Genomic DNA, 14278 nt, shown 5'->3' with positions numbered 1-14278 from the left:
CCGTGACAGTGGAGAGCTGAGTGTCCTTGTATGATCCAAAGCCCTTTTTCTTTCGGAAGAGGCCAAGTGCTGTCACCCTCCCTGCTTTATAGGTGAAGGAACATCAGATTCAGTGAGTCTCAGATTCCCCACCCCACACTGAAATAGCATTTAAATGCAAAGTGTGTCTTATTTTTCAGAAGTCATTACCAAGATAGAAAGACCCTCCCGAAGTTACCTCACAGGCCAATTTATAGCACAATAGGGGAATTCCGGGGTAGGTGGGCTTTGCCTTACATACATTCTATCTTTAGGTATTCCAGAACCATTACGGGGGGGGGGTGGCTGGTAACTTGCTGAGAAGTCCTGAGGTAGGTGGGCTTTGTCTTACTCGATCTCTACGATCTCTACCACGGTTTGGGAACTGGCTGGACACTGCTGACCCATTGTCCTGGCATGGCATAAGGTCAGGTGCTGTGGCAGTTTCTGATTGGCTGCCTGAAACCTGAGTTTTTAGGCCTAATCTCCTTGTGATGGTTTGTATATGCTTGGCCCAAGGAGCGGCACTACTAGGAGGTGTGGCCCTGTTGGAGTAGGTGTGGCTTTGTTGGAGTGGGTGTGTCACTGTGGGCATGGGCTTAAAACCCTCATTCTAGCTGCTTGGAAGCCAGTCTTCTGCTAGCAGCCTTCAGATGAAGATGGAGAACTCTCAGCTCCTCCCAAACCATGCCTGCCTGGATGCTGCCATGCTCCCACTTTGATGATAAATGGACTGAACCTCTGACCTAAGCCAGCCCCAATTAAATAAATATTGTCTTTTTAAGACTTGCCTTGGTCATGGTCTCTGTTCACAACAGTAACACCCTAAGACACTCCTGAACTGCCAATGTGAAGTCTGTCATGGAATCAGCCTAACCTTCTCAGAGACCGAGGCACAGGGAAAGCAAGTCTCACCCAAAGTCACAGAACTGGAGATTCGAACCTAGGAAGAACAACTTCGAGGTCTGGACATCGGTTGTCTCACCCTTGAGTGATCACGGTGCCACTCACATCATCTTGTGGCACCCTCCCCCCACTTCCCTGTGGCCCTTGCTTCTCCAGCAGGATTCACGCAGGGGACGGCTGGAGGGCTTCACCATTGCCTCCTGCCACTGTCTCTCCCTTTTCTGTCCCAGAACAGAATCTCATGTCTCTCTACCCCACACCACATGACTCCAGGCTCCCCAAGCCCTTCCATCTCCCCCACCCAGCGGAGCCTGACAAATCTTACCTGCCAGTGTTTGCATCTGGGATGAAGTGATTCCAGACGATTCAGCCACACTTCTGTCGTCTGCTTCCTGTGCAGATCAAAACATGTTCCAGACTGGGACCAAACAGTCACGAAACTCCAAAGACCCCCAAACTACCAAAAAGTCCTGCCCATCTCCCTCTCACTGTGCTGAATGTGAGAGGAAAGACAGTCCTTTATGTCGTTAGAGAGTGACAGACACCACAGTAATTGCCACTTACTCTATGCCAGATACCGTGCCAAGCACTGTACTTACCCACTCAGAATTACATCACAAGTCAATGGGACAGGCATTGTTACTGTGCCCATTTTACAGATGTAGACATGGGAAGAATGAGCCCATCAGACAGTGCAAAGTCAGCATTCTGTCATGCTGATGATGGTTGGTTAAAGAGGTAGCAGCTCCCTTGGGTGCTCCATTTGGTCCCAGTCCCTACCACACCCTACTACTCTCCTGTTTACATCCCAGAGGTCTGGGCTTCTAGTCTGAATTCCACACTGTCCCACACACATATCTGCTTTGGGAAGAACCAAGATACGGGCTGCAAACTTGCAACCGCCCCATCCGTATCCCTTCAGCTTCCTTCAAACCTCCTCTCCCCAGAATCTGTCTGTGGGTAGCCCTGAGGTCTACAGGCCTTTGCCCCACAGGAGGCTTGGAAACCTGCTGGTTCTCACAGCCTTTGCCCAACGGTCACCACTCCGTGGCCTGTAGTGAGCAGCCCGGGACTTCTCTCTCCCTTTTGTACCAACATGGGAAGTGAGCTAAAGGCTGGGTCTCGGCACTCAGGGCTGTTCCTGTCCAAGTGCTGCTGGTCCTTCAGAGCACAGGCAGGTGCTGTTCCCTCCTGTTGGTCTCTAGGCACAAAGGCTAAGTCTGGCCCCCTTGCCTTCACCGGGCAGAGGATGTGGGAACGACATCTGGCACGGTGATCTTGTCGGCCTGCTTGCAGCATCTTCGTCACCGACATCTTGCCGCCATCTTCCTTCAGCACTAGACGGGTCTGAGTTCCGCCCTACGGTGGTTTGTATATGCTTGGCCTGGGGAGTGGCATGCTTAGAAGGTGTGGCCCTGGTAGAGTAGGCGTGTCACTGTGGGTGTGGGAGTTAAGACCCTCAACCTAGCTGCCTGGAGGCCAGTCTTCCACTAGCAGCCTTCAGATGGAGATGTAGAACCCTCAGCTCCTCCTGCCTGCCATGTTCCCACCTTGATGATAATGCACTGAACCTCTGAACATGGAAGCCAGCCCCAATTAAATGTTCTTATAAAAGAGTTGTCTTGGTGTCTGTTCACAGCAGTAAAACCCTAGGACATGCCCCTAAGATATGAGAAAGGAATTGTGACTTGGAGTCACACAGGGACTCCCTGCTGGCCAGGGATCAGCTCCTGACCCCTGACCCCTGACCCCTCCACTGCAGTGCTTTACAATCCACTCTGAAGTGACCTCCATCAACACCAAAAAAAAAAAAAAAAAAAAAAAAAAAAAACCCAACAACAACAACCTTACATCATCACCATGTGCTTGAGCCTGGCTGGAGTTTGCCCCCTTCCGCATCCCGGGAGGCATCTGTTGCTAGAGTGGGCAGTGGAGGCACAGGCCACCCAAGAAGAGTTGTCCTCTTTCCTTCTTTCTTTCTTTTTTTTTAAGACAGGATCTTATAAAATCCAAGTTAGCTGAAACCTCGCCCTTCCCAAGGATGACCTTGAACTTGGGGACTTCCTGTTTCTGTTTGGTTTAATGCAGCACCTGGATGGAGCCCAGGGCTTTGTGCATGCTCAGAGAGCACTGCCTACCTGCATCTCACTGACTTCCAGCAAGACTCCGTACAGCCAGCCCTCATCACCCAAGCAGCTAACTCCCTGTATCCTATAGGGTGCAGCTGTAACCCCAGGAACTGCTCTGATGCCAGGAACACACAGCCAGGGAGCCCTCCCTCTCCTGTGGACACCCCTCTGTAGGGCCACCAAACTCTCAGACGGCCGGGGAGGGTGGAGGCTGACAGGCAAGGTTCCCTGTGTGGGGGAATCCTAAATTGGCCGTAATTAAACTCCGGCGCTGTGCAGGCTGCAGAAAAAAGGGAACCCGTAATGGGATTAGAATTGTCATAAATTAAAACCATACATTCAATAAGTGCCCGTTGGCCTCCCTCGGGGAACTGCTGGCCCACAACAGCTACTGTGACAGGTGACAGACAGGGGCTGAAGAAGACGGGTCAGGGCAACCCACCCCAGGCAGGCACCAAGTTCAACTGCTGCCCCAGGACAACTGCTGCCAGATGGGAGGACTTCAGCGAGGCCGATCTGTGACACTGAGCACTCTCGGGAGGACAAGCTAGGATGACTCGATGACGCTCCAGAACCTAGAGTGCTCCCTGCTGCACCACAATTTAATCCAGCCTGCCTCTCAGCAGCTTCCTGCCTTCGAATTTCATAACACATACTCTGCCACCCACTGTCTGGGCACCCATGATATGGCCTTTGTCTTCCTGTGTGTGGTGTGGCTCAAATCCCACTTTTGAGCAACATGACCTCTCTAGGCAACTCTATTTGGGAGCACCATCCTCTTTCCACCCTGGGAGCACCACCCAGACCCCTCTGCTTATCTTCCGATGCTACCGAGCACTTATGAGCGCTTCGGGAATCCCAGGCAGGTGAAGTCACAGCTGATGTGGAACGGAGCAATATCAGAGGTAACTATCATCGCAGAGAGTTCACAGGGGGAAAGTCCAGAGACCTAGCCACGTGGTGGCGGAGGTTGGAATTGGGAGAGGGCTTAAGACCGGAGGAGACATTTCTAAAGAACTCGACTTCAAGCCTAGTTCTAAAGGAAGAAAAGAGGGTGTGGCAGGTGGATCTCTGTGAGTTCAGGGCCAGCCTAGGCCGGATTACACAGTGAGATGCAATCTCAAACAAACAGAACTAGAAGGACCGTCCAGGCTTGACAGCTACTTTTGCAGAGAACCCATGTTGGGTAGTTCTCAGCTGCCTGGAGCACCAGGGGATCTGTCACCTATGGTCTCCAGAGGTACTATGCACAAACACTTTTCATTTATTTTCCTTCTGTCTCTGTCTCTCTCTCTGTCTTTGTCTCTCTGTCTCTGACTCTCTGTCTGTCTTTCCCTACCCCCCTCACACACAGACAGTTAAAATAAAATCTCTTTTAAAGGAAAGAAAAATGAGTTTGGAGAAGTAGAGAGAACTCCTATCTTGGGGAAGCATCCATGTGTAGGCTCTGGGGAGGACCAGACAGGATGTTAGGTTAGTAGGAACCAACACCAATCTAGGGGAAGAGATATGAGGACTTGTATTTTTAAATAATTCAGAGATTAAGGGAGATGGCTCAGCTGAAAACTGCTCGCTGTACCTAAGGACCTGAGTTCAGTTCCCGGAACCCATGTAATAGTCCAGGGCTGCAGCATGGGCTGGAACCCCAGCATTGGGAGGTGGAAAAAGGAGGCTCCCAGTGCTGGCATTCCAGTCTAGCCAATCAGTGAGCTCCAGATTCAACCCCTGTCATTATATAAAGAGGGGGAGGGGCCAGTGAGATGACCCAGCAGATACGGACACTTGCTGCCAAGCCTGACAACTTGGGTTCAATCCCCAGGATCCACAAGATGGAAGGAGAGAGCCAAGGCCTATCAGTCAGTCTCTGAGCTCTACGCATGCTCAAGCACACAGGACTCAGAAAGCAAAGTCTCTCCCACCTCCTCAAAGCTACCAAGCCGCCGCCACACAGGGACAGTCCTTCCCTAAGAGAACCCTGCAAAGTAACAAGAGATCCAAATGCCTCCGCCCAGTAGGGACTCTGCACAACCAGGGCTGAATCCAACAGGGGAGCTCTCCTCCTAGACTCTGATGGGCCTCAGGAGTCGCCCAAGGTCCACAGGGTGCTGAGCCCCACATTCACCCCCATCCCCAACCCAGCCCTTGAGTCTCTCCTCTCTCCCACCCTAAGGCCCAAGCTGGGCCTTAGTCATTGGGAGCGCTTATTAAACCACTAATTAATTGAATTTTTCTCCCTCATTGCATGCTGTTAATTAGTTTCTTGTAGTAACAGACTATTATTCTTGGAAGTAATAACTTGCTCCAGGAGGCAGTTTTAATGTTACTTATAATTACCGGAGGGGGCGGGTCTTGAGCTCAGATATGGGGGCACTTAACTCTAGAAAAGGAGGAGCCGAGGCTGGAGGCTCTGCTCGAATGCTGTTTGAGCGCTCCAGAATTTTCTCCAACAAAAACCACAATTTTTTTTTAAATTAGAACAAATGTAACTTTTTTTTTCTCACAGCAGAATAGGAACATTGTCCTTGAATGGCTGAGATCGGGGAGTGACAGGTTAGGGGTCAGGGAAAGTAACATCTATAGCTTCTATCCGTCTGTTTCAGGCTCTCCTGTCTGCTCCCAGAGCTAAAGGACCTGGAAAGAGGGTACAAAAATCAGGATTCTGGCCAAGCGATGGTGGTGCACGGCTTTAATCTCAGCCCTTAGGAGACAGAGGCACGCAGAGCTCTGAGTTCAAAGCCAGCCTGGTCTACAGAGTGAGTTTCAGGACAACCAGGACTACGCAGAGAAACCCTGTCTGGAAAAACGAACAAACCAAACCAATTGTCAGATTCAGAGTCTGGGGAACTAATGTTCACCTCGGCCTCCTTCAGCACTGTGGGCTGCTGGGCTGAGGGAGCCAGCAGGAGCCTCCCGAGATCACAAATGGTCCTTTTCTCTCTTCCTTTTACTATGAAAGCAAAAAAAAAAAAAATCCTTCTGCCTCAGTTTCCCAAATTCTGGTTCTGTAAACCACCACACCTAGCTATCATTTAAAATAACAGCAACACTTTCTTCATGAGACCTAATCCAGTTTTGAATGAGGAATGAGCTGAGCTGAAAGGTGATAAATGGCCTCGCTGTCCCACTCAGTCCCGCGTCTTAAAAAGCTCCGCACATCTGAACCAGCCTGTTGGGACCAAGCTCCCAGCCATCTGAGACTTTCCAGAACACACACCACATCCAAAGCCAGGTGAGGGAGCAGGCACGCCTATAATCCCAGAAGGCAGGAGAATCACAGTTTTGAAGCCAGACTGGACTAGAGCGGGAGACCTGGTCCCAATGCAAATAAGTACGTAGACACGCACAGGCACGCACGGCTCAGTGGAAGTCAGGATGGGGCGGAGCCATTGATGAACTGAGGGGTGAGGGGCAGCGAGGCGGGCAGCTGGGGAGGGGAGGAGCTCGCAAAGCCCTGCCCTCTGCTCCCCATCTTGCAGAGTAGGCAAGGAAGTTAATCAGCCAGGCAAGGGAGCCGGCTTAGTCAGTGAACTGCTTTTTGCAAGAGCCCGAAGATCTGCGTTTGATCCCCTAGCACCCCCTTACCAATATGGCCGGAGAGGTGGCTCAGCAGTGAACCCAGGTTCAGTACCCAGCACCCACAGGATGGTTCAGCAATCTGTAACTCCAGTTCCGTGGAGAAACAAGGCCCTCTTCTGGCTTCCACGGGTACCAGGTGCACATGTGGCGCCCAGACACACAAGCAGGACAAACGCCCCTACATAGTAAGCTAATTAATTAAATCTTAATTTTAAAAATCTGAACCTTGGAGCTCTCGTTTGTAATCCCAACGCTAGAGAGGGAGAGACAAGTGGGTCTCTGGGGCTTGCTGGCCAGCCAGCCCAACCTTCTTGATGACAGACTATCTTAAAAAAAAAAGAAAGAAAGAAAAGCAGGTGCGAACGATCACACGCACGCGTGCGCATGAGCGCGCGCGCGCGCACACACACACACACACACAAATAAGTAAAATATAAACTAATGAGGACAAAGTGTGGGCGGAGAGAGAAGCCTGCCACAGACAGGAGGCCCAGGCTGCTCTTGAGGTGATCAGAGAGAAAAGGGGAATAGCAGCTATAGTGTATCTAGGAGTCTCAGCTCCCTCCGGGAAGGAGCCTCTGGCTTCTGCATGATCACATCCCTGCCTCTCTCTCAGACCCAGAAGCAGCTATCACTCACACCAGTTAAAGCACCAGTTAACCTTGAGCAAGACCTCAATTAGCTCAAGGTCTTATCTCCATCCTTAACCTGGGCATGGGAGGGAAGGGTAGCGGGGAGCCGCGTTCCCCAACTTCAAACCACCTGTGAGACAGAGACAGAAGCGCCAACTCCTGCTTGGAAGCAGCCCCTCCCCAGTAAGTGGGGCATCACTGAATGCTCCAAGGCGATGACCCGTTCTTGACTGCCTCTCTACATGAGTCCTGATCCAAGCATCTAGCACAGAAGCCTGTGGGCGAATCCTGACTGGCTCCCAAAAGTGGAAATGCCCTGATTTCTAGCATCTGCCCTTTGCCAGGGTGTTAAATTTCAAGGCCAATTTCAAGCCACCAACCTGGCTTCAGCGAGACAGACTTGAGAAGAGACTGACGATGAAGCAGGGGCTGGAGACAGCTCCTCATCTGGGCAGCGAGAGTAACAGATCGGGAGAGAGACAAACAGGTCTCCAACGGCAGTACTTTGAAGGAAGGGTCTCCTGTGTCTGCCCAGAAGAAGAGGGTTCTGGCAAAGGAGGGTCCTGAAAGGGAGTGTCCTGGCAGAAAAAGGTTTTGGAAGGGAGGATCCTGGAAGGAGGATCCTGGAAAGGTCCTGGAAGGGGAGGATCCTGGCAGAGGAGGGTCCTGGAAGGGAGAGTCCTCACAGAGGAGGGTCCTAGAAGGAAGGCCCTGGAAGGAAGGGTCCTGGCAGAGGAGGGTACTGAAAGGAAGGGTCCTGGAAGAAGAGGGTCCTGGCAGAGAAGGATCCTTGGAGAGAACTTGTAATTTAGGATTAAAATATTCCATTGTTTGTTCATTCATGCTTTGTGTATACATATGTATGGTATATGTGCACAAGGCAGTACAGGTATGTGCTCCTCAGCATACGCATGCACGTGCGCGCGCGTGCGCACGCGCGCGCGCGCACACACACACACACACACACACACACACAAAGCAGGACACACTGGGTACCCCACTCTGTCACTTTCTGTTCCATTCTCTTGCCACGGGGTCTCCCACTGAACCTGGAACTAGCTTGCAGCCAGCAATCCCCAGGGACCCTTCTGTCTCTGCCTCCCACAATACTGGGGTTACACGTGACCACGCCTGGCTCTTCAAGTGTCTGCTGGGGATTCAAACCCAAGACCTCGTGCTTTCAAAGCAAGTACTCTTATCCGCTGAACAATCTGCCCAGCACCCTATTTTTGAGACAGGCTCTCATGTGACCCAAGCTGGCTTTGAACTCACTATGCAGCTAATAACTGAGGAAAAACTTTTTTTTTTAAGTATAGAATAGAGTTTATTTAGGGGACAGGGAGGGGGGCTGAGAAGGCAGTAGAGACAGAGAAAGGTGGGGAGAGGGAAAGAGAGAGAGTAGAGGCCAGCCATGATCACATGGAAAGAGGGGGAGAAAGGAAATGAGAGAGGTGGGAGAAAAGGACTAGAGCAAGAGAGAACTAGAACTTCTAATTCCCCTGCCTCCACCTATCAAGTGCTGGGGTGGTGGGTGCGCACCATCATTCCAAGTTGTATAGGATTCTAGGGATTAAACCCACAACCTTGTGTTAGGCAGACATCCCCCAAATGGAGCTACATCCCCAGTCCCTCCTACCCCCCAATATCTTGTTTAACCCTCTGGGCAGAGACAGACAGAGAAGGGATGGGATGGGTAAGGGCAAGAGAGAGATCTAAGTGTCTGTTTGTAGGTAAGGACAGGGACCAGGCTAGGCTGCCTCCTCCCCGTACCCAGCCCCCAGCCCAGGGCACTGCAGGAGAAGCTGGAACCCTAGTGTTCCCTGATAAATGGGGAATCACAGCACCCTGGAAGCAGAGGGTGGCTGCTTTCCTCCCAAACCTCATCCACCTCGTCCTCCCCGCCTGCTACCTCTAACTCCCCCCAAAAGCTCCCAGCAGCTCCGGGGCACAGCCTGAATCACCATTCATCCCTGCAACATTCTACCTGGCAAGCCACCCTTGGGATGCAGGGAAGTATCTGGGGCTCCTTTGATTCATGGTGGCAAAGACTCAGGAAATAAATGTGGGGGGAGGTGGCTCACCCTCCCTTCTCAGTCCCCAGCGTCCTTCCCCAGGATGGAGGCCTCCACACTCAGCTCTGAGGTGACAGAAAGTTAATCAAGGCAAGAGATTGCTCCCTGAGGCAGCCCGTTAGAGCTCCTGGTGATGGCTCATGGTGGGGTCACATGGGCAGGAGTGGGGGCAGGGAACGTGTGAGGAGGTGCTTCCTGTCCATCACCACCTCCCCCTCCTCAGCTTTCCACATCACCCCAGGCTCTGTGTTCCATCTTCAGACCCACATAAAACTGGGCATGGTGGCACACGCCCGTCATCACAGCATGGTCCATGACTGGGAATGTCTGCACCCCATGGCACTCAGTAACCCTCCTGGGACAGATTGCAGGTGAAGCACACTGAGAGGCATAAATCAAACCTGGCACCGCATAGTCAGCCTTTCCAGAACCTGCCCTCTGCCCCTTCAGATCCCAAATCCCAGACTCCCCCCCCCTTCTGGACCGGGGTGATAGAAGTCAACCCTACACCTGATAATATTGCTATCCCATCGCTCTTGCTTAGTTCTTTCCTACTGGCTAAATATACTAACCCTTCAATAATCACCTGCTGAATGAGCCAACAGTGAAGGGGGTGTCTGGGATGTAGTTCGTAGAGCGGCCCAGCACTTGTGAAATCCTGGCTTAGGTCCGTGACAATCCACAGCCAGCTGTGACAGTGCGTGCCTCTAATCCCAGCACTGGGGAGGAGGATCAGTGGTTCTAGATAATCCTTGGCTAAAGGGAGAGTTTGAGGCCAGAGTGAGCCGCATTAGACCCTGTTAGAGAAGAAGAAGGAGAGGAGGAAGAGGAGGAAGTGGAGGAGGGCAAAGATGGATTCCCAGGCTCTCTCTGCCTCATTCTGTTCCTAATCTCTTCAAAGATGCCCCCAATCACGTTTCCCCTCAGCAAGCATTGTGACTCAGAACTAACAGGGTCACACCAATTTCCAGCACCTAGAGTCAAGCATAACTTTGAGGTTTGTTTTTTTTTTTTTCTATTTTCTTTCCTCCCACTGTCAAAATGACCCTACCCTCAAGTCCCCCCATACACACACACACTCCAGATGACAGGCATCCACAGCAAGGCAACTCTTGATTCAGCTGACCTCCAGGACAGCATCATGTCTTCCCATACCCCAGAAGTCACCACAGACCAGGCTTCCAGATACAGAGGCAGGAGAAGAGGTGGTTTGAGGGCTAGTAGGCTTTCCGGTTGCCTGGAAACCCCATGGAGGACTGGGGTTCTGAGGACTAGTGTGTGTAGATATCTTTGTAGGCAAGAGAGCCCCAAACTTGGGAAGAGTGAAAGTCTCACATCCAAACTTCCTGCAAAGTTCAGGGCTGACCGCAGCGGCACATGGCTGCCCATGGCCAGTCTCCCTCCTGAGTCTGTCTGTCCTCTGAGATTTCCTCTAACAAGCAGAGAGTATGAAAAAGGGAACCCTAAATGGCGGAAGTTCTCTGTTTTGTCTTCAGTCACAGGAACTGTGGGTGTGTAACACTCCTAGAAAGGAGGATATCAGGTTAGAAGGCAGGGCTCTGACCCTGAGAGAACAAAAGAGACCCTCTGAAGGAGAGCCCTGCAGTTTGGCAAGGGTGGAGACGGAGCAAAAGGGTGTGGAGGTGGGCTGAGCCCTGAGCCCAAAGCTCCCAGCCCCCTCCCGGAGCCTTCTTCAGTACCGGGCTACCATGGAAGCTGGAGCTCAGCAGGACCAGAGAAGTTATTAATCGCTCCAAGATGCCGCAGGCCACGGTCCATTTGCTGTTTCTCTTGGTCTGTTTTGAAACTGTGAAATGAGACCCAGTCTTCAAGGCGGCTGCAATAACCATCCCTGATTCTGACATTTAAATTACAGATGGCATTTTCAATTAAACAGGCGCTCTCAGCAGGTTTAATTTAGCTATCAGTTCTGGTCTGTTCTTTAAGTGCTTAAAGGGGGGTGGGGGGAGGCCGATAGTGAATTCTAGGTCTCTTTCTAGAAGCTGGAAATGGGGACACAACAATCCCGTGTCCTAGCTCCCAGGAGGACTCACGTGGCTTCCTGTGATTCGGCACAATGTGATCCCTTCCCTCTCCCTCCGTCCATGTGTGCCCAGGAGTGCTAGGGGATCCCAGATCCAACCTCTCAGAGGGGTGGGAGAAGTCTCAGGGCCTCGGTGTCCACTGGGTGCAGAGGCCATGCCTCCCCCATCAGATTAGAGAAAATCGTGGTTTTGTACTAACTAGCTATATGATGGTATGTATGGGCCTGCCCATTCTGTTGAACCTCAGCTCTCTCCTGTACATGAGAAGGAAGAAGCGAGAACCATAGCCTCGATCCTGAAAGTTACCCTCTGACTCCCGCATGCACGCCCTGGTGCACACACGTGTGCATGCACGCATGCTAAGTATACAAAAAAAAAAAAAGTCAGCATACCTTCATTTTGTGAACTCAGGTGTGATGGCTAACCTTGCTGTCAACCGGACTGCCTCTGGAACCAGCTAGAACCCAAGCCTCTGGGAACTCCTATATGAGATTCTCTTAGATTATTTGAAGCAGAAAGACCCTTCGTAAATCTAAGCCATGCCTTCTGGTGGCACCCCACCTTAAAACACACGGAAGGGTTCTTCGCTTTCGGCCTGCTCACCCTCACTTTTGGTGTCAAGTTCGTCTACCCTGTGTCTGAGGCATTCCTTCACCTGTGTCAGAGTCAGCGTCCTCAGGGGTTCAAGCCGGACTGAAGGTCAGCGGGTCTGCGCAAGATCTCCAGAAAGCCAAGGCCAGACAGGGAGTGCTGAGCCGTCCAGCCTCGTGGACTGAACGACTTTCAATCAAGAGGCAGCGTTGTTGAACTACCCAGAGCGCAGCTTATAAACCAGCCTAATCCTTCCCTTTTTCTACTGTAGATGCTGATCCAATCAGTTCTGCGCCTGTAAGGGACTCTGACTAACACACCAAGTTTGCTTTAGTTGGCCACTTGGAGTGACAAATGTTTCTGTCATTTGGAGCTGCCAGGGTGGCAATCCAGGATTTTATTTAGCATCACTGGGAGCAGGGTCAGGAAGCTGAGGCCCAGAGAGATGGAACTCCGTGCCCCAGGTCACACAGCTTATAGATTCAGTGATACCGAGTGGGAAGCGCTTGCTCAGAGCCAACGTGTTCAATCTGGGCTTCCCACGGAGGGAGAGGGATGTGGAGGCGTTTCTAGCAAGGCCCAGAGGACAGGGACAGAAAGGTACCAGGTTGCCATGGTTACCTGCTCACTGTGTGGCCTCAGACAGACAACCTGGCCTCTCTGAGCCTCGGGCTGGGAACAAAGCATTTCGCCCCAGCTGAGCACAGGGGACCTCTGCAGCAGGAAAGTGGGCTGTCCCTCGCTCCCTCCCTGGACCCTTGCCAGCAGCAGAAGCCCCCTAAGGCGGGTCGGAGCCCCTCTCCAGCGATACACACTCCACCTGGTTTTAAACATCTCTCAAAGCTTCGATTCAATTTGGGAGAACTCCGCAGCTCTGCAGTGCAGAATTCATCAGCCGAGGAGGCTGCTTTCGGGGAATAATTCATTTTTCTGGTGTCGGCGAGCAGAGAGTAATTGGTCCGGGGGCTGGTGCTCCCTCCCTCCGGCGCTCCCTCCCCGGGATGGTCTGATTTCAAACGCAGCCCGATACTGTTAGGTCAAAGGCGCTGCAATAAATAGGAGGGGGCTTCTGCCTCGTAGATTGGATTATTCCACTTGCTGGTGACGAGAAAGCGGATTTAATTCCCCCGGACACGCCAGCCGAGAAAATCATTTTCCCCCACCCGATTCCCTCTTTCTTGTTTTCCATGTTTTTCCTTTTGCTTTTCTTTCTTCCTTTCTTTTTCTCCCCTGAGATATCTGTCCTTAAGAAGCTTTGAGGGCCCCCGGACAAGGTTTTCCTCCTCACACACAGCCCACTGCTGGAAGCCATCCCCTTCCACACTCAATCACTATCTAAGGACAGAAAAGCCACGAGTATCCCTGTCTCACCACAGAACACAGAAAGGTCAGAAAGATCCGGCAGCCAGGAAAGCGGCAGTGAAATTCTTCATCCCTGGCATTCAGAGGCTAAGCGTCCACTCGCCTTCTCCTCCAGGAAGCCCTCCCTGACTGACCACCAAACTAAAGAGGCTGTTCCCTCATAGTTTGTTCACCATCCCCACACCCGTCTATGACAGAGAGAAATGAGTCACAGAGTGGATAATTCCCCAAATAAATAAATGTCTCTCACACAGTCTGAGCTTCCAGGGATGAGGACCCTTTGGGTCACTGTTGTCACCTCGGAGCATAACAAAGTGTCTGGCATACGGAAAGAACTTAATCAGTGCTTGGGGGCTAAGTGAGCCCACCTATGAGCAGGTGTATCCCCCTGGGCAGGCTGTAGGGTGTAGGAGACCCCTTGGCCTCTACACAGTTCCCCCTGCTCCGTGGGATTGAAATTCAGTGTGTCCAGCACCCCTGCCGTGTGCTGTGTGACACAGAGCCTGGCTGCCCCTCTCTGACCTAGTACAGAAGCTCACTGAGTGGATTAAACGTGACCCAAGATGAATGGTGCTTAGCACACCGGGCACACAGCTGTGACATATCCTGGACGGTCAGACAGCACTCCGGGGACATCTGTGTTGTGTTTGGAAAATATCGATGGCTCACGGATCAAAGTCAGTGGAGCTGTGCTCTTCCAATGGAGTAGTGGGTTTCCCACAGAGCTGGAGAAGGTGGGCCACGGGGCTGTGAGGGAGCCACACATCCCACGGGCAGCACAGGTCTGAGAGTCAGAGAGAAGGGATGTGGCTGCCACGGTCTCCCATCTGCCAAAAACAGGGCTCAGTTCATCTACAAGACGTGTGTACCACAGCCCTGTGGGAAGAACGTGTTCTTCGGGGAACCCTTGGGACCCTGTGGCTCTGCAGGGTACAGTGGGGGGCTCT

This window comes from Micromys minutus, assembly GCF_963924665.1.
Source record: "Micromys minutus genome assembly, chromosome: 9".
Lineage (NCBI taxonomy): Eukaryota > Metazoa > Chordata > Mammalia > Rodentia > Muridae > Micromys > Micromys minutus.
Note: the sequence above shows the minus strand (reverse complement) of the source record.